This window comes from Triturus cristatus, chromosome 4_2 (genome assembly GCF_964204655.1).
Source record: "Triturus cristatus chromosome 4_2, aTriCri1.1, whole genome shotgun sequence".
Lineage (NCBI taxonomy): Eukaryota > Metazoa > Chordata > Amphibia > Caudata > Salamandridae > Triturus > Triturus cristatus.
In genome coordinates, this window is record NC_140586.1 from 885,618,508 (window position 1) to 885,645,780 (window position 27,273).

Consider the following 27,273-nt stretch of genomic DNA (forward strand, 5'->3'; position numbering starts at 1 on the left):
TAGCCTCGGCGCATTCGCGCACAGCGGGCACGCCGGCGGGGCACCAAAGGCAATCTGCCCATTTTACATCACATCCTCAGCATCTGAAAATCAAGGGAGGAACTATGGAGGTTAAATCCAAGGGGAAAGGTTTGTATTGCATGCATTAATATGGGGAAAGAGGGGCAAGCATGGGACCGGCTATGTCCTGTTTGTAATTCGATCCTTCTAGCTTTCATTGGTCAAGGTGTTAGACAGCCGGGAGGTAGGAAAGCTAACATAGGTAGGAATACGCCTTTTCCTAAAACCATAAACTGCGCCTTATTTAACGCCAGATCTTTAGTCACACACAGTCATGAGTGTGCTGAATTTACAGAAAGTCAAGGTAGTGATTTAATTTTCATCACAGAGTCCTGGACTGATGGGGCCTCTGGTCCCAGTTTGGTAGAGGCTACTCCACCATGGTATGGGATTTTTACATTAGATAAGAAGGATAGGAAAGAGTGCCTGGCTATTATTTACCGCGAGTCATTGGGCGCCCAGCAACAGTTTAAAGGCATGGGATGTTTACTAATAATCATAATATTCAGGGTCAGGCTATTCTGCCAAATACCTGGTCAGACCATTCAGCCATCCTATTTCAAATAGGGGTAACAGTGTCCTCCCCCCGGACCGGTGGAATTGGTAGTACAAGAGCACTGAGACCATGGAGCAGGATCAATGAACAGGATTTCCAGGTTAACCTGGCTAAGTCTCAGCCACAATATGGGGAGGATGTAGATACAAATGCTGGTAACTACAATCACTGGCTGGAATCGAGCGGTTCACAACTAGCCCCCCTGATCTCGGTAGGTTCGAAACGGGGCCGCCCGACTGCCCCGTGGTACGGAGATAGAATGAAGCTCTGTAAATTAAGTTGTAAAAAACAGGAACGTATCTGGAGAGTGGCCTACGATCCTTTAGAAGCACTAAAATATAAGCAATTATTAAGCAAGTATAAGGAAATGATAAGGAGTGAAAAAACCTTACATTTCACACAAAGAATTGAGGGTGCATAAAATAACTCTAAGGAGCTCTTTAAAACTGTGATGTCGTTTTCTTCCCCATCCATTCCAGTAACACCTCCAACTCAATTGCTTTCCGATCAGGTTGCTAAGCATTTTGTGAACAAGGAGGCAAGCATCTACAAAGAAGCAGGTAGTAGTACAATGAAGGACAAATCCTTTATTATAGAGAGGAAGAAAGCAGTAGATAGCACCTCTGGAGAACCTTGTTTTGCTATATTTGCAGGCCTGGAAAAGGCGTCAGTGGTAGAACTAATGGCACATACTAAATCAGGATCACCAATCGATCCGTGCCCAGTGGTGGTGGTAGTGGTAATAATGGCCCAGGATTTAGTGGCGAATAACTTGACAAATAGGTTTTATCATATTTTTAGGAGGGGAGTTTTCCCTAAAAATATGGAAAACTGCATCAATCCTGGCGATTTAAAAATAAAGAAATGAGACCCGGTGGAAGTCAATAATTATCGTCCCATATCACGCTTACCATTTCCTGCTAAACTTGTTGAGAGGGCTATGAATACAGTTTGTGTAATACATTAATACATACAATTGCTTGGACGATACTTAACAAGGGTTTAGAACTGGTCATAGTACCGAGTCTGGCTTGATTAAATCATTCGAAGAAATAAGGATAGCCTTAGACAATGGAGGGAAGGCTAAACTGATTTTGTTAGCTCTATCGGCTGCCTTCGATACTGTCCACCATACTATACCATTCTGGTGGACAGATTAGCAGAAATTGGGGTGCAGGGGGTGGCTCTATACCTACTAAATCTTTAATGGAAGATAGGATCCAATTTGTGGCTAGGGGCCCATTTAAATCGGATCCTTTTCGGCTCCCTTGTGGTGTGCCTCAGGCTTCATCAACTAGCCCGGCCCCTTTTAATATGTATATTGCGGCTCTGGCCCCAGTTCTAAAAGCTTTTGGATCGACTTAACGTTGTATGCTGATGATACACAGATAGTTGTATCAGTTAGGAACCAGCCACATTCCATTATAAAGCAGTTTCATGACTGCATGCTAGCGGTAAGCTCATGGATGAGCGCTAATAGCCTGAAGCTTAACTCTAGCAAAATGGAGGTGGCCCTCTTTGGAAACTATCCCTCTTTTTTGGTCCCCAGACTGGTGGCCAACAAATCTTGGTGAACTACCAGTACCGATAGTAAAGGCCAAAAAACTTGGGATAATTATAGATAATAAACTCCCTTTTGCGGCGCAAGTTAACGCCCTACATCTTCTACTTTTTTCATTCTGAGGAAAATTAGAAAGATCCTGCCGTTTATCCCAGTAAGATTTCAATAACTGGTCATATCAGCTTTGATATTGGGTAGATTAGATTACTGTAATGGCCTCTATCTTAATCTACTGGCATCTAAGGAAACTTCAGGTGCTGCAAAATGCGGCTGCAAGAGTTCTCTCCCGCACACCAAAGTATGTTTCTGTCAGGAATACCATCAAACATTACACTGGTTCCCAGTGAAGGCGAGGGCTCATCTTGAAGCATTGTGCATTGCGTATAAAGCACTACACAAACAAGGACCACAAGAATCAAGCCAGAAATTCAGATGGTACACACACTGCAGAGCACTTAGATCATCTAATTCCAGAACTTTGGTGGTACTTGCATTTAAAAGAATGAACTGGGGTCACAGAAGTTTCTATCTGGGTACCATAAAAATATGGTATAACCTCCTGACCTTCTTCTTTCAGGCGGGAGCGGAAAACTTGGCTTTTTAGTACTTCTGATTTCTGGTAAGATGCCAGTCCTTCCTTGGTTCAATCAGTAAGTCAGCGCCAGGACACTGTTTAGTAACAGAGAGTTTTACAAGTCTTATACTAGAAGTGCTGACCAGAACAGCTGAACACACCCAGTAGAACACGATCTGGGTACTCTCAGGCAGGTGCTGTCAGGGTACACGAGCAGGTGTGAGATTTTCTTGGTGTCTAATACGCTGTAACTTAAAAACCAAGTTATTCCTTTGAGTAATTGACTCTCCAGGGGGTGGTGAAGTATTAAAGTCATGCGGTCAAGGCATACTCTGGCACAGGATGGAAATCACACACAGCACAACATAGTAAAAACAAACACAACAAGGCCAATATCCAACCAGAGCTACAACGTCAAAGACGAACAGGACTTTCGTCCACAGGTACAAAAAGGAGCTGCCAAAAATATACTGAAAGTGCTGGCACCTCTTGGGAAAAAGTAAAATATATATTTATATATATATATATGTTACCACTTATCGTGTTTACGCACATAAAGAGTTGGAGTTTGAAATTACATTGAATCCAATGTCTAATGTTAACCTCAGGCACAGTACTTGAGTGTTCTCAGAATGCTTTGGGACTCAGTAGATCTTTCTACAATGTTTGCAAACAAAACTAGTCAATGGTAAGTGGTGTCTAGTAGAAACTGGCCAGCACATTGGGTTGGAGTCTCTGCTACTGTGTTTTTAATTATAAACAATCGAAAATACATCTTTGTAGAAAAAAAAACATTTGAGCAAAGCAAGAGTCCTACCCACGTAATCTACATACATTTTATGATGCCAAAAGTCTCAGTGTACAGTCAGAAAGCTGTGTATGGTCATATACTTAAGTCTTCTGCTGTAAATGGCTCCACTGATACCTGATAGATATCCACATAATGATCTTGCCAGGTTTAAATGTTTTTAACTCTCTGTAATTCTCATCCAGTCACACAAACACTGGGGATTAGAAGGAGCAAGGTGTAGTAAGCCTTGGCAATTTGTATATGACCACAAACTTGTGAGAATGTGAGCATTTCACAAACTTCAATGTGACCTTTTCCCATGCTAGAAATTCGGTTTTCCCTCATCCCTGGGACTACCCACTTGTGCACCCATGATGTGGACACAGGAGACAACCTCCCTGTCAAGAATACATCTTACAGGTTGTCTGATAAGCTGAGGTCTAGCATTACGGAAGAAGTTTCCAAGATGCTGTAGTTGGGAGTGAGAGAAACCTCTAGTAGCCCCTGGTCCAGTCCTGTGATTCTGGTACCAAAAGCTGCCCCACATGCCACCACACCTGAAATCAGGTTTTCTGTGGATTATAGAGGGCTAAACTAAGTCACAAAGACAGATGCTCATTCCAAAGGAGAGGTCAGCCTTCTCCACTCCAGAGGGCCACTACCAGTTTAGTGATGCTCTTGGGAATCAAGAATGATCCCGCCACCTTTCAGAGGCTAGTGAACCAGGTCTTTGCTGCCTACTTGGATGACATATCGGTCTTCTGTAGCAGCTGGAAAGATAACCTTTTTCACCTCCAGGAAGTGCTTCAGGCTCTGCAACAGGCAGGCCTTACTATAAAGGCCAGTTAGTGCCAGATAGGACAGGGGTCAGTGGTGTACTTGGGACGTCTGGTGGGCAGGGGTAAGATGCAACCCCTCCAGGCCAAGATAGAAACTATCATGGCTTGGAGCCCCCTAAAACCCAGACTGAGGTCAGAGCATTCTTGGGCCTCACTGGGTACTATAGGAGTTTTGTCAAGGGATATAGAACCATTGTTACCCGCTTGACAGAGCTGACTTCAAAGAAGCAGCCCAGAAATGAGATGTGGACAGAGGCATGCCAAACTGCATTTGACTCCCTTAAGCAGGCCATGTGCATAGCTCCTGTGTGCAATGCCCCTGACTTCTCCAAAGAGCTTATCGATCAAACAGATGCCTCAGAACATGGCATAGGGGCAGTACTTTGACAACTTAATTAAGATGGCCTAGACTAACCTGTAGCCTTAATCTCTTGGAGGTTACTCCGCACTTGAACAAAGGTGGATTGCTTTAGAAAGAGAAGCCTCTGCTGTGGTCTGGGCACTGAAGAAGTTGAGGCCATACCTGTTTGGTACTCACTTCCTGATTCAGACTGACCACAGGCCCCTCAAGTGGCTCATGCAAATGAGGGGTGAGATTCCAAAACTTGTGGTCCATTTTCCTACAGGAGATGGACTTCAGGGTAGAAAACAGGTCAGGGGTAGACCACGCCTATACTGGTGGTCTATCTAGGTCATGGAGAAACTGGTGCATAGACCGATGCAGAGTTGAAACCACTGCATCGCAGCCACGACTGAAGGATGATCAACGCATCTCTTCGACAAGAGTGGAGAAAGAAAGCGCATCGGCTTCAGAAATCAACACATTGTCAACAATGTGCGAGTGAAATCAACGCATTCCTCGACTGCGTGGGTGACGTTGACGCATCAACCCCCTCATCTTGTGTTTGTGACCAGGATCAAGGTGCTCAGTTGCTTGGGCCTGCATGGCTCCTGCACCTGGCCCATGCTTCATCGTGGTCAGCTTTAACTAATTACAAATAAAGAGCAGTATTGGCGCTAACTGACCGCACAGCCGTTTTGTATTGTTAATATGTATGCAATAGCACTCAACCTTCAAATGGTTCTACTGCTCCGAAACCATAAACAAAAGTGAAAAACAATATACAAAAGGGAGTGCTTAGGAAGTCCAATGTTTTTAATGAAAGTACACTAAGTCACATATTAATCCAGATCATTCAAACATATGAATACTTCTTAACTGTCGGCTTTAACTGTTGACTTTGTCCTGGTCCAATACGACCTCAAGTAACCCCTAAAACACTATTTGCTTCTATGCGCTATTTTTAAACTTATTCTTTTAAAATTCAAATCTATTCATCGGACATTAGCCTTTCCAAAATATCCCCTCAAATCTCAAGGTCCCGCTCAGCGTTCTCGTCGATATGAACTAAGTGCATGTGGCGCTCCTCTGCCATGTACACTTATTCTTTTGAAATTCATATCTCTACTTGTACTGATTGGATATTGTTTTTTGGTCTTGTTTTGTTCAGGATATAATATTCGATTTTTCTATACCTGCATGGAGTATTTTTGGGGTGTTTCCATTGTATTAATATGTCTGTGTGTGTGTATGTGTTACACAAATACTTTACACATTGCCTCTTTAGCCTAGCCTGACTGCTCTGTACCAAGCTACCAGAGGGAGAGCACAGGTAATCTTTGAGTGTGTACCTAACCTACCCGGACTAGGATTGTGATTTTTGCTTGTACAGGGTGCTTACTCAGACAACCAGAAACCCAATTACTAACAGTATGGCTTTTTTGCCCCACACGCTCTCCTCAATAATGGCTTGTTTAATGCACAAAGCGATGCTGCTCCCTTCATGGGTCATCGGACACGTGTTCCGTCCAGGTCAGTGTCCACTCTGCCAGAAGTGATTCAGGCAAGAGTGCAGCTCACTTCATGACTTTTTGATTGCAGGTAACTGAGTTCAGTGCCTTCCTCTAATTTGCTGCAGTCAAAAGCAGTTCACACCCTGGAATGACTGTTGCTACTACAAGTGGTAATTGACAACATTAGTTGATTGCTTACTTTTTCAATTCGTTAATTCTCCTATCGGTAGCAGTGATAAATAACTTGCTGTTAAGCAGGGTTACAGGCAGCTTTAAAAAGCATAAGCAGCACCTGATAACTTTTCTGCTGCAACCCTGAATACTGGTTATGGCCAGGGCCATCGGAATTATGCGATTCTGCGTCTGCGGCGATATTCGCATAATTGTAGATTTACCGCGTTTGCCACATAATCCATCGTCTACAGTACAATCTGCAGATTTTAACAAAAAAAAATTATTTGTAGCTCAAACGGTTCAAAAGTTAGTAAAAATGCAGAGAGACAAGGTGGACTGTTCACCTTTCTGTAGCTTGTTGCTATATTTGGGTCCTAATCTGGCTCTAATGAGGTACAACTAATGCCCACACATTGTTAACTCGCCTGACAAGCATTGGCATAGCCAATAGGTCTCGCTTTTGGGACCTTATAAGTATTTAGTTATGCAGCGCAATAGCCGTTGTGCAACAACATCAACTGTTGCATGACTAAACACTTATAAGGTCCCAAAGACAAGACCTTTTGGCTATGCCAATGCTTGTTATTCCACCAGGCATTTCCCAAGCAGACTGGAGCCCTTGGAAGCCTGTTTTGTGAGCCCGGGGGCCCGCATGGTGCTTTTGTACTTTTCCTGAGCTCAGACAGGTTCATTGCACCAGGCATGGGTGTAATGTCGGGCCCGGGGCCTGGAAATAATGACACTCAGTACACACAGGTATGCCAGTGGTGGTCAGTGTAAAACCTGCCACGCCCAGAGCCCTGGGCTTTTTATTAGCACTTGTGCGTGCCGTCCTAGGGGACGTCGGGCGCGCCCAACTCCGGCTACGCAAGGGGGGGGGTGAGACCCTGACACACGCGCGCGGACCCTCGGGTCATGGTTCGGTCCGTCGCGCAACATTACATTCCTCCTTTACCCAGAATTGAAAAACCCAACAACACTCATCGCCTATCGCGACTCAAAAAACAGCTTTAACAGTCTCTAAGGAGTCTCATGGAAAACAAAAGAACAGTCTTACTTGGTCGGTTGCTGGAGGGGTAGCCTTCCCTCACTCCCACAGCTGACAGCGAGCCACAAAGTCTCTGTACCTCTGGGATGGTCGCGGGTGCGGGCGTAGGTGATACTGGCTCTGGCTGCGCCCATCCGATTGGGTGAGAAACATGTCCTCTGAGCCGCCCGCTTCCACCGAGTCCGGGCGGTCCGGCGCCGCTTGTGGTACCTCTTCCCTTTCGGTTGACGCTGAGGGGGTTGTTTCGGCGTTCTCCGCCCTCCGGGGCTCTTCCGCTCCTGGGGGTTTCCGAGGGCTGTGAGATGGGGTTGGGTAGTGGTCTTCAAACTCCGGGAGGTCTTCCTCCTCATCTCGCGGGGTTTTCTTGAAAAACGACACGTTTCTAGTTACCTTTTCACCGCCTCTGGCGGCCGTGACCAGGGTCCCTTGTACATTGGTGACAATCCATGGGGCCAGCTCGAAGGGCAGGCGGAACTTTCCCCCGGGGTGCCGGTCTTTCACTAGCACCTGGTCGCCGACCTGGAGTGTGCTGTCTGCTGCTCTCCGCCGCCGGGAGGCTTCTTGGTTCACTTTAAGTCGATTTTCTGCGGAGCGGTTGGGTGGGTCAGATGATGACTCCCACACAGGGTGGTGCGGGATAGTGTCCCGGATCGCTCGACCCAGACACAGGTGGCTCGGGGGAACCCCGGTGGTGCAGTGGGGTGTCAGCCGGTACTCTCGCAGGAATTGGTAGAGGGCTAGCTCGACGTTGATGCCGTCTGCCAGGGCAATCTGAATAGTTTTGTTCAGAGTCCTCATCAGTCTCTCAACCTCTCCGTTTGCTTGCGGCCACCGGGGGGTGATGCGGCGGTGTTTGATGCCGTGGGATTGCAGGTACTCGGCCAGTTCCGTGCCGTTGAATGGTGGACCGTTGTCTGTGCGCAGCTCACTGAGGAGTCCGTGGGTGGCCATGACTTTCTCCAGCTTGGGGATTACGTCTGCCGCTGCAGTTGAGGGGACAATCTCCACTTCGGGGTACCGCGAGTAGTCATCTACCACAACTAGCATGTGTCGTCCTCCAGGTAGACTGCCGAAATCGGCGCTGGCTCGCACCCACGGCGAGGTCGGGCCCTCTTCCGTGATCACGGGTGCTGGGGGGTCAGGTAGGCTGGTCGCCAAACACACCGGGCACCGCTGGACCGTGTCTTCCACCATCTTGTCGAGTCCCGGGAACCAGAGCTTGCACCTGAGGCGGTTCTTCGACTTGACAATGCCTTGGTGAGCGCCATGCGCCAGGAGGGCGGCCCGTTGGGTGAGGCTGCCGGGCAGCACCAGGCGGGGGCCCCTCAAGAGACACCCTTCGGGGGACACCGATAATTCGTTCCTGACGATGTAGAGCGCTTTCAGCGACGCCTGAGCCTCGGGCGTGCGAAAGGATGACGGGCTTTGGAGCGGCCTCCAATCTCCCGACGCGACCGCTCGGATGGCCATCTGCAGACAGTCGTCTCCTTCGGTAGCCAGCGCAACCTCGTTGAGGGACATCGGCAGGGGTCGGGACCTTTCCACAATCATCCGGACATATTCCTCGGTAGCGGCCGCCTCCGTGGCTTCCATGTCCGTGTCCGGGCGGGCGTGTCTGGACAGGAAATCTGCCGGGTTTCGGGCGCCTGGTCGGTACTCTACAGTGAATTGGAACTCTTGGAGTTGGAGGACCCATTTCTCTATCCGCGGGGGAGGGCGTGATGACGAGCCTTGGAACAGCGGGACCAGGGGCTTGTGGTCAGTGATCACCACAAACGGGTGTCCATACAGGTAGATGTGGAAGTGGCGGCACCCCCACAGGATCGCAATGGCCTCCTTCTCGATCTGCGAGTACCGCTGCTCCGTTGGCGTGAGTGTTCTGCTTGCGTACGCGACGGGGGCCCACTCCCCGCACCTCTGCTGCTGGGCTAGCACGGCTCCTAGGCCTGTCGGGCTGGCGTCCACTAGGAGTTGGGAATCGAGCCGGGGGTCGAAATATGCCAGGGTGGTGTCGGCCGAGAGCGCTTCTTTGGTTCTCTGGAACGACTCTTGCTGTGCGGGGCCCCACTCCCAGGTGGCGGAGGCTTTGGTGAGGTCGCGGAGGGGCCCCGTGAGATCAGACAGGTCGCGGATGAACCTCCCGCAGTACGTGACCATGCCCAGGAAGCTGCGGACAGCTGTCACGGAGGTAGGCGCGGGGGCCGCGTGTATGTCCTTAACCTTTTCCGGGTCCGGGCCTATCCCTTGGTCGGAGAAGCGGTATCCAAAAAAACTGATGTCTTTGCGCAGGAAGTCACATTTGTCTCTGTGGAGGGTCAGGCCTCGTTCCTGCAGCCGGGAGAATACCGCCCGGAGACGTCGGATATGTTCATCCAGGGTAGGGGCATGGACGAGGATGTCATCGCTGACGTTCAAGACGCCCTCCAGCCCCTGCAGGACATTCTGGATAATGTTCTGGAACACCTCCGCTGTGCTCGAGATCCCAAAATTTAGCCGGGTGTAGCGCCAGAGGCCGGCGTGCGTGGAAAATGTGGTGATTGGGCGGGAATCGGGGTGCAACGGGATCTGGTGGTATCCCGACCTCAGGTCCATCTTGGAGAACCATTTGGAGCCTGACAGCTCTCCCACGATGTCGTCGATGGTTGGCGTCAGGTGGCGCTCGCGCCTGATGGCCAGGTTGGGGACGCGCATGTCCACACAGATCCGCACTGCGTCCGGCTGTTTCGGTTTTTTCGCCACCACGATGGGTGACACCCATGGGGTGGGTCCGCTTACCCGTTCGATAATTCCCGCTTGCTCCAGTGTCCGTAGTTCTGCTTCCACTTTGGGTCGTAGGTGGAACGCGATGCGTCGATGCCGGAGGGCTACTGGGGCAACTGTCCTGTCGATGTGGAGGTGTACGGCGGGTCCTCTGAGGCACCCGATCCCGTCGAATAGGGCTGTGTGCTCCTGCACCAGATGGTCGAGGTTGCTTGTTTGGACCGTGAGGGCGAAGTGGATCAGGCCTAGGTCTTGGGCTGTCCGGCACCCCACTAGGAATCCCGTCCCTTCCTGTGACACGTATATTTTGGTAGGCAGCCGAGTGGTGTCGTGGGACAGGTCTGTCCTGAAAGCCCCGCACAGGCGTAGGGGGCGATGGGTGCCGTAGGCATACACTTGCACCCTCGTTGCCGGAGTGGTGGAGCGCTCCTCAGAGTCCGGTACACGCTGGCCGACATCAGGTTGATGGAGGCACCGGTGTCGATCAGGGCCGGCACGGCCTGGTCCTGTACTGAGACTGTGCACATGGGTCCGGCTGACGGGGACGCGGCCAGGGTGTTGAGCATCCGCACGACGTGCACCGAGGCGACATCCGCTTCGTCGTCGTCATCCATGTCGCTGTTAGCGGAGGTGCTGGGCAGAGGTGCCAGCTGTCTCACCCTCCTGGGCGGGCCCCCTTGCTTCTTCCTTGATGTGGACAGGCAGACACTCGCAAAGTGGTTGGCTTTGCCACATGCGCTGCAGATTTTGCCTTGGGCCGGGCACGCCCCTTTATGAGGTGTCGCTCCTCCACACCACACGCAGGCTCGGCTGGGAGACGGTTGGACCGGCTTCGGGCCCCTCCGCTGGGGATGCTTCGTGCGGGTGTCGGCTACCTCTGCCGTGATGGCGCACACCGGCTCCGTTTTTATGGTGACCGCCGGCTTCGGCTCCATGTGCGCGGCTCTGGCCTTGGACAGTTCCTTCGAGCGGCCTAGCGTGAGGATGTCGCGCATTGGCATGTTGTCCGCCTCCAGTACCCTTTCACGGAGCTTGGACGACGCGCAGCCTTGGATGAACTGTGCGCGGATCTCGTCGTCTGCATCGGGGAGCGTGCACGTGCTGGCTAGTTTTTTGAGCCTGGCGTAGAAGACGTCCACCGACTCCTCTGGGAGCTGGCGGGCTTGGCGGAGCAGGAAACGTTCATAGTCCGCACTTGCAAACGGTTCAAAGTACGCTGTGATGGCGTCGCGTAGCGTGGCGTAGGTCATGGGCGGCCCAGCTTCCACCACGTCTTTAGAAATGTCATGGATCGCCTCACCTCCCAGGTGCAACAGCATGGCGCACCTCCGCACCACTGCAACTTCCGCCGCCACGAAGTAGTTCTCCAAACGTTCCACCCATTTCTTCCAGCGTGCGGCTTGAGACGTCGGGGTGCCGGTGACTTCGAAAGGTTCGAGGGGAGGCACGGTGGCCATGGTCGCAGAAGGCGGCAGCCGGGGGCGTCACCGACTCACCGCTGGGGCACACTGCACACCCAGGCGTCGTCCGCAGGCAGGTAGGTCGAGCGGAGGGCCGGGGGGCCGTCCAGGGGGGTACAGGGCCAGCCAGGGGCTTCCTTTGCCTCAAAACGGGCCTCACGCGAGATGCGTGGGGAACGGCAGGGCCGGGCGACGTGTTGCACGCGAGATGCGTGAGATTCGGCAGGCGGGTCCCAGCGTTCCGCGCGCGCAGGCCCCGTAGCAGAGGCAGGCAGCCGGAGGAGGAGGAACCAGTCGTCGCCGGCCTGGGAGGCAGTCAGGAGCGTCGGCACACAGGTGAGGGCCAGCCGGGGACCTCGCAGGGCTGCCAGGGGGGGCCAGGGGCAGCGCCGGGGCCGGGCCAGAAAGCAGGTGGCAGGAACCGCTCCTTGGGCAAGAGCGAGGGTTCGGTTATTACTCGAGGGGGTGGCGAGACCACCTCGTCGCCAGTGTAATGTCGGGCCCGGGGCCTGGAAATAATGACACTCAGTACACACAGGTATGCCAGTGGTGGTCAGTGTAAAACCTGCCACGCCCAGAGCCCTGGGCTTTTTATTAGCACTTGTGCGTGCCGTCCTAGGGGACGTCGGGCGCGCCCAACTCCGGCTACGCAAGGGGGGGGGTGAGACCCTGACACACGCGCGCGGACCCTCGGGTCATGGTTCGGTCCGTCGCGCAACATTACATTGGGGAGGCTTCTAGAAAGGAGGATAAAGTGTGGGATGGAGCAGCGAGGGCACTGCAACTCCAACACCCAGAATGGATTACATTAGCACTCTAAACCGCAGCAGTGGAAGCGGTGGCAGTGGCAAGGATTGGGGCCTTTACCCTTGAAACTCACCGTCCACGAGGCGGGAGCCGCACCCGACACTCACAGTCGCGGAGGACGTCACACTCAACGTGCTCGCGGAGGCGCAACAATAACATCCCGTTACTCGGACGCGCAACACGTCACGCTCCTTCGAAGACGTAACGGTCACTATTCTCGCGGACGGAATAACACTTCTCACACACACAGCGGTCCATCGAGAGGTGACGCTCACTGTCCTCGCCGACGGACGAATCCGTCACACTCTCAGCTTCAGCTACCTAACGGGACGTCACGTTCGAGATATACCTTCAACCAATACTAGTGTGCTCCCCAACATGGGGATTTCCTTGTGCCCACCCCCTTGCTCGGGTAGCTTTGTGTTGTCCTTGTTTGTTTTTAATCTGTTCTGACCGAGGCTCTAAAACAGCCACTAAGTGGCGGTGGGTCGCAGGTGATAATTGCATTCTGCTGGCACTCTGTCTCCACTCCATATTTCTTCCTTTCTTGAATCATTCATGGCTTCTAGGAGATTAATTTTACCTTTTTTTTTAAAATTCATGCCCGGCTTGGAACTTTAACTTTATTATCTCTTAACTGTATACTTGTTTCAAGTGCTATTACCTAAAATGCCCTTCACATAAATCGGTTGAATAATTTGTCTGAGTTCTTTAGGTAAAGCCACCAATTAAAGAGCTAGAGCATGGGTGATCGCAAACATTTGCCCAGGGGCAACAAAATACGGTCTGTGGTGTTACCGAGGGCGGCACTGAGGCCAGCAAGATGGTGGTAGGGGGTCTGGTTGAGTCAGAGACTGTGTAAGGAGGTCTAAACAAGCATTTGCAATGCAATCGGTCCCGCCTTTGAGGCCTTATAAGCATTTACCATACAGCACATAGTTTGCAGCTAAAGGCCAGCAGCGATACCACTGGGCTGGCGGGGTCCAATACTCTAAAAGAGGCAGGAGAACGTGAGGAGATGGAAACCAATCTGTGAGGGGGGCATAGGAGGGGCCCTATTGTGAATAAGAGGGCACAACCTTGGTAGGAGTGCAGAGGCAAATGCCAAGACGGAGCAACACGTCATGAAATGAAGCCGCCATGATGCAAGTGGATAAGGTAGCTCAGTGTGTTAAACACTTGTTGTCAGGAGCTGTGGTTCGGATCCAGACCAGGAGTGCCAGGGGCAGGTGCACTTTACCACATTACAAAACGACACCACTGTGGTAGGCGGTACTTCTCACTATCTCAGGCTGCAGAGATGGGTATATTTTACGGGCTCACAAAGCAGTGCTATTGTTTGCCGGCTTTAACTGAGCATGTGCTACATCCTAATTTCTGTTCCCATCGGCACTTACCTGCGTTTGCTGGGGTACACGCTAACATCACGGACACCGCAGGCTCCTAGCTGCAACCCCAGTGGAAGAGCAGACGGAGGATTAAGCAGAAGGCGCATGGAAGTGCACAGTTACCTACTCGTGATGGCCATAGCATGTCTGGCCGGAGGCGGGCGCAAATGTGTTGGGAATATATCCGAAAATTCAAGCGCACAGGGCAGGCTTTCAGTTTTTACATAGTAAAATGTGTTTTATCGAGAAGTTTGTCCCCTGTTCATGGCTCTGCTTCTGAAAACGGAGCAGAGCAACAGATAAATGGTTGGATACAGCGAGCGGTGGAAGTGCTTTACAAACAAGATTAAGACACTAGAGGGAGAATTGTTGTTTATGGGTGGTGCGCATGCGTTAAATTTCACGGCAGGATTAGTTATACAGTGTGGGGGTTGTACATGCGCTGATCTGTCTCAGGAAGTTATGCGCGGATGCGCATTCGTGCCGGCTGCCTATTCTTCTGTTATGTTACTGTTATGTTCTTTGCTGTCAACGAAGACTGGCTGCACTGGCTATCAGGCACAAAGAGTGGTGCGCAGGCTCTGTAGCGCCCCCATCGCCCCCCTTGTGGTCTCGCAAGATAAAGGTGCTAGAATTTGATTGCAGTGTTTGCAACACAGAGGAGTGGCTCCAGTGACTGGAGATGGAGCCTAGCGGCGGCGGGAGGCCTGGCCCGGCCAGGGAGCCTAGTCACAGCTTTACATTACAAGCACCGTGCTCGCCTGAGCAAAGCCTGCGAGACACAAAAGCATTCTTCAGGGAGGTGCAGCACACGTACTGCCGGGCTCTTCAGCTGTTGTTGGGCGTGTCCCAGGGGCGTGGGTAGGCATTAGGTAAGGGATGTGAGGGAAGTTGATACCATTGAGAACGGGACTGCATAGGGTCACTAGGGGAAGTAAGGGGGTGTAGTGATGCTCCCTTCAAGGACGTATATGACACCTAATTTTGTTGATGAATATGTTTGTATGCGGGTTGAAAGTTGTTAAAGTGTGTTTTCACTTTTGGAAATCTCCCCCAAGTATCTAGTCCTGGGTTTTGTGAACGTCCACAGATTACAGAACTATAATAAAGAAAAGTGGCTTGCCACGAGCAGAGTGTAAACAAAAGATTTGCAAATCGGTCTGTGACACGGTTTGTCGGACTGAGCTTTATCTTTAAAGTCCGCACTCACTGTGATGAGCTGATCTGATTCGGAGCCCTGTCTGGGCCACACAATGTCTTCCTGGAGGCCCGACAGAACTTTAAAAAAACATCCTCTGCCTGGTGCAAGTCAGGCATGCCGACCTCCTGAACTAGATCACCACCAGAAGCACTGTCACAAAGGCTGACTCGCGCTAATTACATCCTATCCACGGCGGGCGTCCCAAGCAGTGCATCAAGGAAAAACAAAAATCCCGCCCGCCGTCTCGGTTACTCCGATAAGATGTATTTTTTAATGTCACTCTCTGGCGACCTCACTTCCTGTAGTGCAGGACCACGTGAGGTCACATCCGGATTTAATGGGCAGGCCCCAGCACCTCCTATGTTTTATCGGCAGAGTGTGGGCTGTGTCAGTCAGTGACTGACTCAGACAGCTTGGCGCCACGGGCAGCCCGGTAAATAATTAATTAATGCTGGAAGGCGGCTGAGTGAGGCCGCAATTGTAACAATGTAGCGCTGCAGCACTGTGACGCAGCCAGAGCTGAGGTCGCGAAATTCGCCATCCCTCCACTCCTACAGCCTCGCGTGCGCACGCACGCACACACACACACGCACGCATCCACTCCTCACACGCTTGCTTAGGCATGCTGAAGTGGATGCCTGCTTGTGCCCCGGGGGGGACCAAAAAGTGCATTCTGATAGAGAAGCACTCTATTAGGTCCCTGCTTGTGCCCCCACACGCAATGGAAACAAAGATAAACAAACCCTTTTAAGGGCTTGTCTTGAAGCGAGGAGCGGTGGCGCAACATATAAGGCTGCCGACCTTGAAGCTGGAGAGCAGAGTTCAATCCTGGCTTGGGGTGTATTAATTATAAATAATTAAAAGAAGGTCCTCGGTGTGGGCTGTATTAATCATAAAATACAAATAATAAATAATTAAAGCGAGACTTGGGCTGTGTTAATCCTAAATATTCAAACAGAGATCTCAGAGTGTGGAGAAACAAATAAAACAAGCATTGTAGGGAGAGACAAATTAAACAAGCATTGGCAATGGGGTTGTGAGAAGGCATCGGAAGAAAGTAGTCTGTGCAGTAAAGGGGCCAATAGCCGTGGAAGGACACAAATGAAGACATGTCCATCATAAGGAGGTGCTAACAAGCCTACAACCAATCAGAAGCCACTATTTAAGACACCAGCCAATGACAATGATGGGTGGAGATGGGTGGAGAGTGGGCGGAGCTTATATACACTATAGTGTATACTGCATGTCTCAACGAGACAGCGCAAGCGCTGCTTAGGCAAGACCTAAAAATGTTAAATAAACGGGCAAGCATTTATTTGCAGGTTAATAAATGATTAGCCGTTTATTTAACATTTCTTTCTGAATATTAGTGTTCAGCAACTAAACAGCAGCTTGGGCTACTGTTTCCCAGCGGACTGCATTTGAAGGTCAAGAGGGCTGCAAGCGGCCATCGGGCCCTACTTTGAGTATCACTGAAATAGAGGATACCCTTAGGCAGTAGCTGTGCGTCCATTAGGGCGTTGCGGCGTAGCCCTCCCGCCCGCAGCGTTGCCCGCAGCATCGGCGTCTTTGAACTTAAGTAAACTGAATCAGTTTACTTAAGTTCAAAGAAGCCGAGGGAGAACTGACAATCATGTCAGTCAGCATGACGTCGGACCGCCCACCCCCTTCAGAGTCTGAAGGGGGTGGGCGGTCCGGCGTCATGTTGACTGACATGATTGTCAGATGGACCAGGCAGGGGCAACAGGCAGCAGCACAAGTGCGCATGATTGGGGAAGGTGAGCGTATTTTCGCTCCGTGCCCAGTCATGCACACTAGTGTCTGCTTTGGCTGGCGCATGCCCATTAGGAGACCGAGGGTTGAGCAAAGGTTCAAACCTCGGTCTCCTAATGGGCAGGCGGGCGAGCAGTAACAGTGCCCTAAGCCAATCCTGGAACTGCTGGCAGCGCCAGGATTGGCTGAGAGCCTGAGAGGGGCTGTAGGTACGAACAGTCGGACTCGAGGCGGCGCGGGCGTGCTCAGGACCTCAGGTGGGATAAGGATTTTTTAAAATGTATTTTAACACTCCCCCACGGCCCCCACCCCCACGCGACATCCCCTCCCCCCCCCCCGCGAGCCGCGACTGGTGGTATATTTACATCTCTTTTCCATTGTTGATTGTGTGGCTCCATACTCGATCATACATGTGTCGCCTGGTTATTTGTGTTCCTGGCCTTTATTTCGGATATGATCTCGTGCTGTGCCGACAGGGAATCCTCCCACACGACCCTGACTAATTTGTGGGTGTTTTGCTTTCTTGCCCCTTGCAATGGTAGTCAGAATTGAATCCAGGTGTTTATAGCGCTTCTGTTCTCTTTCCGGTCACATCGTGGGAAAAACCTTGACTACTGGATTTTTCTGAACGGTATATGTGCTGCTAGGCCGCAGTTAGCGAGGCTTGTGAACTGTCTATACAGACGATGAATGAACAGAGGCCGCGGGGAGCCAGCTTGACTTCGAGCTCAGAAGCGTCTTTGTGAAGCACTGGTGTGGAGGACGTGGGAGAGCCCCAAGGAGAAAGCGAAATCTGGGGGGACTTGCGGAATCACCTGGAGTATGTTAGAGCTACGACAGGTGCTCTTTAATGGAGCCCAGGAGCTTCCCAGGGCACGACAGAACACGAGCTCCTTTGTGACCTGGAAGAACGGGCTCTCCTGCAGGACCGTGGTGCAAGGGAAGAAAATGAACGCCGGCGGGAGCTGGAAGAGGGGCAAATGCAGCTGGGTCTGGTGTAACAGGAGGGCAGAGGCTCCTGCAGGGTTTGAGGACATGCAAGAAGTGTCATCTACAGGAGCTTGCGAGGCTTGAAGGAATGGTATAACAGGTTAGTCTGCATTAGGTTCTTTAAGCTTATGTGATCGGAGAACAGGCCCCTGGAGAAGCTACTGTGGACTCCTCAAGAATGTGGGAGCTGGTTAGAAGAGGAGGTCCGACAAGATCTGGCAGAACCTGAAGCCAGGAAGTAAAAGGTTATTCGGGATACAGGAGCAGTGGGAGTTCCCGTACGACTTTGGAGCAGAGAATGGAAGTTCCGGAGGGAGGTGGTAACCGGGCTTAGATTTTTTTAGGAGCCCCTGCGGGATATTTGGTGTGGCAGAACAGACTGTTGAATGACAGGGTAGTATGACAGACAGGGGGACCCCCGGAGGACCTGCAAGCAGGCGGGAAAGGGGGACCATTAGTGAAGGTGTGTATGCGGAAAGCGCAAAGCAGGAAATTGGAGCGCCTACTGGGACTCTTTAAAGTCCTTTAAACGTACCCTAATTCTTATAAGAAGATCTGAAATGCAATAGTGAGGTTGGGAAGATTTATGCACGCCAGACTTTAGTGTTCATGCTTGAGGAATGCAATGAAAGTATTAAGTGAACAGGAAGAGTGGACAAGGCAAGAACTAAATTCCAGAGTGTATTTTCTTATGAACACGACTCTCTCTCAGATTAACATCGGCGCAAAAACAAACGATAAATTGTCTTGCCAGAAAGCAATGTCTCTGCTACATTGATTTAAAACATGCAGTTTGTAAAAATTAAAAGTGATTTCTTCACTTCAACTTGGAAAATCTGGAAAGAAAACTCTATTTGAGCAGCAGCCTGAGAGTGTATTAATTTATTTTAAACAAAAGTGTGTGTGGATGGTTCATTTGCCATAAGCGTGGCTACTGGGGTATTTTTTGCCTGCAGCAGGTTTACGAGCATGCTCAGTTAAACATGCGGCAATTAAATAATAGAATTGCCAAGGCCTGCAAGTTTTGCCTCAGTTTGCAGATTTGCCCTTACCTTGGCAAAAGTCTCTGCTACATTGATTTAAAACATGCAGTTTGTAAAAATTTAAAGTGATTTCTTCACTTCAACTTGGAAAATCTGGAAAGAAAACTCTATTTGAACAGCAGCCTGAGGGTGTATTAATTTATTTTAAACAAAAGTGTGTGTGGATGGTTCATTTGCCATAAGCATGCTCATTTAAACATGTGGCAATTAAATTATAGAATTGCCAAGCCATGCAAGTTTTGCCTCAGTTTGCAGCTTTGCCCTTACCTTGGCAAATGCAAGTGACAGCCGACAGGGCTTCCCAATTCTATTATTTAATTGCCACATTTTTAAATGGTGCATGACTGTGCGTGGCGGTGGCAGGAATCACTTGAATGTAGAAAGATTGCAACATCATGGCAGTCCTAGTTAATTATGATAGCTATATTGTCTGGCAATGTGCTTAACTATGCATTGATAGTGTGAGCTTCTACGAAATCCAATCTACACGGACAGTACGCCTGGGCTACTTCCGCCATGTCAGAACACATGCAAAACATCAGCACGGCCTTTACTTTTAGCTTAGGGACTGATTGAAAAATGTTGTTTCCGTATCCGAAAATATCAATAAGATAGGATGTGTTTCACTGTTTCTGTCATGCTTAAATTCATTCGGAGCTTAATACAATTCACTACATAGCTGACCTCTTTCCCACATAGCCATGTGTTCTGTTGTCACAGTGTTTGAAATAAACGTGTAATTGGGAACAGTGACCAATGAGAACAATCCAGCATTGATAATGCCCGCTTCTTCTTAAGCCCACGAACGCCATCTTTTTTGTTATAATTCCTTTTCACATATTTACTCACTTAAACTTTAAGTTTTCCTACCCTTTTCAGGAAAAGGAAAGACCTGTTGAGTTTTAGATATTTGAATCTAAATACACTGCTGTTACAGAGCAGCTACATCATTAACATATTACATGTCTTTATTGATGTCATAACTAAATGGTATGAAGAAAATGTCAGACGGGTTCTTATAAAGCCAATGTAAATTAATATATATGTGCTAGTGGCATAGTTTAGTACTAGATGTTTAAATAGTTAAAGTCCACACTTTCACTCTGCTTCATTAACCTTGCTTTCTCAAATTGGCTTTAAAATACACCATTTGCACACTCTTTTTTCAACATTTTCCCAGAGGGAGAACCCTCGAACCCTCCTTATGATGGTCGGGCTTTCTTGCCTTGCGCGCTTGCTGCACAACATTCATCCGCAACTTTTACGCCCCGCCACTTTCAAATGTCACCAGCCACCGCTGCCCTTAGGGATGAGATTGCTCTATTACCCTAAGGTCCCTTTGACCAGGTTGTGCTGGAGATCAGTCACAACTCACATGACTGCCATGACCCCACTCTCTCTTAACTCGCCAGGTGGATTTGCTTACACAGATGTAATAACTTTGGTTGCAGTGGCTTTGACAGCATTCTCTGGATGCTGAAGTAAAGTATGATGCAGTATGTTTGCTGGTTCAGGGGCAGCTGCTGGAAGAGGAGACCTTGGCTGTTGCTTTCTCCCCCACTGGCCATAAGATAACCACCAATGATCAGAGCAATATTTCTTTGAGACTGATAGAGAAAATTACCACAGTGCAGCTTTTTTGCAGACCGTGCAAATGAATTTCACTGAAAGCAGGAAGCATATTGCAAGAAATCACAAAGATTTGAGATGGCAGCAAGAATAAGTTAGGTAACAGAAACCAAAATACGTACATGAAAACTAGCATGCTAATTGCGGGTGATAATTCATTTTGTGAGCAATCTATACTATACAATATTTCATTGATGCCTTTAATGTTTTAATAATATCTGTTAACATTTGGTGTACATTTTGTAGCATGCTGATGTGAATCTGTTACTGAAAATTGATTATTTATTAGCCCTACAGAGTATGAGTATGTCTGAAGTATTCATTTTATTTTTTTAATTGTTTTGCTCAAGTGTCGCGCATACTTTGCGTTTCCGATTCTTTGAGGAAGGATTTTGTACACATTTAAGCCCTTCATTCTCCTTTAATCTCGAAAGTTTTTTCCGCTGTTCCCTTTGGTTGGTGGCTTTTTGTCAGCATGGCACCACATTTCCTGGTATGTTTTTTGGAACCAGGTGCATGTTACACCTTTTCATATCCACAGGAATAGGACCAGATGGAGGAAGTTGATTATCCAGCAGTAGAGGACCAACTGTTCAGTTGGATACAAAACTGGGACAAAAGGGTTGAAGAGACCTAAAATGGCTGTCGTCTGTGAAGCCAACACTTTCCGATGGGAACCATGCGGGCACTGAGGTGTAGTAACGCAGACTCGCTTCCAAGTACCAGCTGGGGCTTTCAGGAGCTGCTATTCCCACAGCAGACACTCAGCAGGCTCCGAGCAGCTTGACTTTGCCATATGTGGAACTTTTTATTCTCCACCGCCCTCTCCAGAGAGACGGGCCACAGGGACGACGGAGGCAGGTGAATTGCTCTTAATGCAGAGCTCTAAATCACTAGGTTAACATGAGAAGCCTGGAGAGCAGAAATGGATCTGCCGAAGACCGGCTCGCACTCTCTTAACCTTAGTGCTGTTCCGAGGACCAACAAAGATGCGGCGTAATGTTTCATTAGAAGCTTTCACCTTGTGTGCATCGTCTTTTAATGCAAGCGACCTTTTAATCCCTCCACATATTTTCAAAATGGTTTCAAAGCTACTCTGTACCTCAGAATTCTAATAGTACAGTTTTTTTCTTTATTCGTGCTCAGTGGCGTCGTACTGTAATGAGAGGAGCCGGGCTGCAGAGCAGTTTGTGATTTGCGCGGATGCAGAGAGAGGCTCGCCTTTCCGTGGAAGCCAGTCCAGTTGGTGTCATACAGGAACAGTCCCGGCGTCTCCCTCAGTATTTGTTTAATGGCACCAACAAGGCACGTGGCACTCAGCCGGCCGCGTGAATCTGTAATATTTGAGAATACTAAAGGAATGTGAGGAATGCAGCTGGCACCAGGCCGCGCTGCTGCTCCCGAGCTCCCTAGGCCAGGGGAGAGAGAAGGCGGGACATGCACCCGCCTTTGGTCAATTGCGTGCTGTCTTCCTTAGAAAGACGCACACAAAGGCCAATAGCATGTGAGAAAATAAAAGCACACGCACAAGCGTGTAGTCGGAGTTCATAGTCCTTACTAGAAGCCTCGCAGAGCAGCGCATGCGCGCTGGCTCAGGCAAGACCTAAAAATGAACAAATAATGAGGTAATACCATCACAAAATGTGCTGCATAATTTGCATTTTCTTGCAGCATAATTTACTCAACCCCGCTGCATAATTTGACCCTGCCCTGCAGCATAATTCCAGTGGCCCTGGTCATGGCATACATGCTTACATTTTAGAAGAGAAAAGTGGGAGATTTAAAAAAAGAAATAATCCCCCCCATGACTTCTATTGAAGCAGAGGAAATTTCAGGCGTTAGACAGCCAACATGAGGAAGAGGTGTGGTGCCGCGGCCAGGGCGATTGACTCCGGAATCTGGGGATCACGGTTCGATCCCCGGCGCCGGTGGCAGCTTAGCCCAGTACCATGTGACTCTGGGCAATAGCTTGCTAAATCTTCCAGACGGCCCCCAGCGCCTAGAGATCTTTACGGGTGATTGTTTGCGGTTTACAAATGTGGATTATATAAAGGTATTTTTGGCTTAAAAAAATCAAGAGTTTCCCACCTGAAATGGGGGCATTGGCCTGTATGTTATTGTAAAACCCTAAAATCATTGGCTGGCAGAACTGAAAGTTCGATTTCTAATCTGGTATTTATCTGATTGTTTATTTCTATATGAAAACAATGCAATCAATGTTAAAAAATGCTGCAGAAGCATTAACTATATTTGCTGGATTACTAAACCGTAATCTTCATCAATCCTATTATTTCTTCTCCCATTACTTCTATCAGGCAGAGGGATTCTCTTCCTCAAGCCAAGCACCTCTAGTGCCCTGAGGACAAGGCGTAGAAGATGTCCCATCCTAGAAGGCTGTCTCTCAAATTGCCTACAACCTTGCCTCATCCACGTGGCCAGGTTATGTGGCATTGCTGATAAAAAGGAAGTTTCAGGCACATGCTAGGCTAGGCACGTCAAGGTGACACAACCAGGGAGAGCAGCTTAGTGTGGCGCCTTAGAGTGGCAGTGCGGCAATCATCATCAGCTTTATTTCGATTTAAATATAAACCATACTCGTCATAAAATAAGCTCATTAAAAAATAGATAAAATACATACACACACCACTTGACCTTACAAACAATAGGCCAAGGCCATAGGTATACAGTACAGAGCATGAATCAATTTAAAACACCATAGGTAAACAATACAAAGCATGAATCACTTTAAAACATCAAGGAACTCCTAAACTGAAAGGAAAGTTTAAGGAATATAACTTCTCCAGAACAGACCTTGGGATTTGGGAGGGACTGTAGATACAAAAGAGTTGGGAAATTGAAGTAACGCTCAACAAGGGAAACACACACCTCCTGGTATAACAATTATAAAACAACCAACAAAAACAACAAAACATGGGCATTGGTTTGCAGGGATCGCTCATCACAGGAGCAGATCATGATTTCCTTAGGGTTAAAAAGGAAATGAAAGATGAAACCTAATCAGGCCCAGCCTGAACCTCGTAAGAATGGCCCTGTCCCAAGCACTCGATACCATGCTTAAATTTGGTTCCATGCTCAAAGTTGTTTTTAGAGCCATGCACTTTTTTATCCATAGCCGTAAGCTGACCGGTTAAAGAGAAGACATCCTGTCTGCCCAACTAGCGACACATATCCCAGGCCCATGTCACAGCCAAGGCAGTCCAAAATGATATGTCTGTTCAACAAGGCCTCCTGGTTTAGCGAGATAGAACACCATAGCATTAGAGGAGCCAATTTAATGGCATCCTCCACGAAAGGCAAACCCAGTTCTTCATGAATGGCGTAGCTAGGGGACTCCGGAGACACACCCAATAGGCGCCTACAGATCCTATTCTCCTCAGCTTGAAGGCCCTTGGTGACTTTGTCCCCCCCACAATCAAGTGCCATAGGTGAAAGTTGGGATGCATTTCTTAGCATAGATCTCAACTAGGGCTGTCACTGACTTGCTAACTATTTTGGATGCTGCCCTAAATGAAAAGCCCACAGAGTTACAAAACTTAAAGCATTGTTTTTTCAGTCAACATCCCCAGGACCCATGTGAATCAAAGGTGACACCCGATAAGGGAATTCATGGGTTATTCCCAAAGTGGTGTCTTGAAGCACAAAACAATGAGATTTAACACGCTTCCTGCCACAAAGCAACACAAATGTTTTGGACAGGTTTGTATGCAGCCCCAAGTTGCCCATAAAATAGAGAAATGTATTTAATAAAGTCTGGAGGCCATTTGGTGTTCGGGACATTAAAACGGCGGCGGCAGCATATTAAAGGACCGGGACCCGTCTACCCGTAACAGCTGGTGGGTTCCTGTCCTTATGCGACAGCCCTGCCTCCAGTCCATTAATATATAGTAGGAACAGGATGGGAGCGAGTATGCACCCCTGCCGCACCCCGCATCCCAGCCCAACGCTCTCAGTACATTCGCCCCCTGCCCAAATCTAAAAGATGCACTCAAATCATAGTGGAGGGCACATAAAAAGGCTACCAGGCCCAACTCAAGCCCCAAGGAAAGGAGAATTTCCCAAAGTTTGGGCCTGACAATGCCATCAAAAGCGCAAGCCAGGTCCATAAAAGCAAGGAACATGGGACCGACTTTGGCCACAGTGTATTTGCTGAGAAGGAGGTCGAGATTTAGACATTGCTCCTGGGTCCCCAGCCCAGATCGAAAGCCATTCTTAACATCGGCAAAAATATTATTTTCCGTGGTCCAGGACTGGATCCTATCCAACACAACCCAGTCAATGACCTTTACAACAGAGTCAATAAGGGATATGGGCCTATAACAACAAGTAGAGGCCCTATACCCCTTTTTCAAAATAGGAGCAATAATGGTGGAGAGCCATGACCTAGGCAACCCCACCTGACAAGCTGTATTGACATAATTATTTGGAATCGGGGTTCAAACATTTCCTTCTTGTTTATAAAAGTCCATGGGGACTCTGTCAGGCCCGGGGGCTTTGGGCATGGGGCTCTTCTGGATCACAACAACCAACTCTTCAACCGTGAACTCAATATCACGGGTAAAAGAGGGTAGGGGCGCCATAAGTTAATCAGGATCAGAATGATAAACCTGCTTAAAATGCGTAACCTAGGAATCTGCTCTAACAAAACCAGGCTATCAATAATAACAGACAGTCTCCTCTCCACAAACAAAATTTCTATATTAATAACCCCAGCAGCCCTAGCAAGGAAATCGTCCATAGTAATGTTTCTGGCAGAGTGCCTGACTGTAAATAGGATTTGTGACACCCATCTTGCGTTTCCTCATTATGAGGCGTTGTCCCAAAGCTCACACTGGCAGTAGTCCCAGGAAAAATGAAGGTTTGCCACTACAAGGCAAACGGGGAGATAAAATCAGAAAGACAAAACACCTTGGGAAGTGGGGGACGAAGCAACTAAACAACTTTACCAGGAGAAAATAAGGATTTTCACTAAAGGACCAAGGGTGGTGGCCCTGCCCCGGCTCTTCCTGTCGCTGAAGGGCACAGGATGGCTGCCCTTGGCCCGACCTTTGCGTGGGCACGTCCTGCGCTGCAAGAGGACAGGAAGCGATTTTCAGTGTGTGGCTGCCCCCTCCCCCTCTTTTTGTAGCCTCGTACTGCAGCCATGCCTCCTGACGCATCTGAAGATGGGGCATGAAGTCCCCTGTGGCAAGTGGGGCCCAAAACTCCAAAAAGCCCATTTAGGTAGCAGGTGTATTCCACCATGCAGCAATCAGTTAAGTCAACCAGGTCTCTCTCAGCAATACAAACAGCCACCATGTTCAGCCACCCTACAGCACTACTGCCTGCAGCTTAATTGACCCCCTACCCAAGAACTTGGCTAAAGGCGCACTCTGGCTCAGGCTGGCACTGATATAGAACAGGTCTTGAGGGCACCAATGAGAGTCCAGCAGAGCACTGAAGAAGTTCGAAGGGATATCTGTCAGAGAGAGGTATTCTGTACCTATTTAGATTTTTCAACTTCAGGTAACCACATATAAATAACCAAACACTTTTACAGTACGATCATTTAGAAACAGGTAGTAGGTTAGTGACCTTCAATTTTAATTGCTTTGCAGCAGTAGTTTGACGATATCTTTAGAGCTTCTCTTCACTCAAAATTGTATCATTTATGATATTTATCTCTTTCCCTGCACTTCATTGTTGGTTTTACTTGCAAGGAAGTGTCACTCAAAGTGTCACACATTTGGTAGCTGAATGTCACTCATACGCACACTCAAACCATGGAAATGTCACACAGACATTCTGGAAACTTAGCAGCTATGCACAAACAACCCCAGGGCCGGAAGGAACCCCCAGCAAAGGTCCCCGGATAGAAGAACCCACCTCAGCCCGGCTCCTGGCAGATTCCTCATAGTGCAGGAAGATATAGTACAGAGCACTGATCCCCTCTATAACACAAATGATGCTCACACACAACCCCCGGGCCGGAAGGAACGCCCTGCAGAGGTCCCCAGATAGAAAAGCCCAGCTCAGACCTAGTCCTTGAAGAGATTTCCTCCAAGATTATTCATTCTATTTCAACAAATACAATAGAATGTGCTCACAATCTCCTACCAGTGCAGAAACCGGTGCACACATTTGCAGGCTCTGTCCTCCGCCTGGGAGGTCTGTGAGGGTCTGAAGATGAAGATAACTGCACAGACAGATAGGAGGGTCCTTCCTAATCTTCAGCAGCCTGGACACACAAGAAGAGCCCGGAAAAATATGCCAGCATCATCTGCTGGTGCTGTCTCTGCCGCCACTGACCCAGAAGAGGAAACACTTCTCCCTTTCGTACAATGTGCTCAGTGGATTTCATCAGCAAGCGAGGAGCGCCTTCTGGTGGCCGCAGGCAGAACTTCCGTCTTCACTCTCCAAGTGTGAACTGTATTTCATTGAATATATGAAAATATAGCCAGTGGCTTCAATTAAACTGGACAGCGTTTTTCTAATGGTCCTATTTCTGGGGGATAGTCTTTATATTTAATATTGCTGTGTATCCTCAAACAACATTCCGTGGCCTTGCCTTAATTACTTTTTGCATTTGTCCGCTGCTTTGTTGTCCACCTCACTCCCTACAAAGGTTCATTTATAAAACAAAGAAATAAGTACACTGCAGTCACAATTTATTCATATGACAGAACTGTAGTGTCTTGCATGATTTATAATGGAACCGTTCTGACTAACTATTTGAGGTAATCCCTAGAATAGAATGGAATGTAATGAA

General features: G+C 48.9%; 1 pseudogene across 1 annotated transcript in view; it reads right to left on the reverse strand.

The window, feature by feature from the left end:
* The window catches only part of LOC146835341 (uncharacterized), a 66,527-nt pseudogene extending 39,728 nt beyond the window's left edge, over positions 1 to 26,799 (reverse strand). The window contains exon 1 of the transcript XR_014960722.1: positions 26,622 to 26,799. The product of XR_014960722.1 is annotated as an uncharacterized LOC146835341 (transcript). The remainder of the gene's footprint in view (positions 1 to 26,621) is intronic.
* Between the last annotated feature and the right edge of the window lie 474 nt (positions 26,800 to 27,273).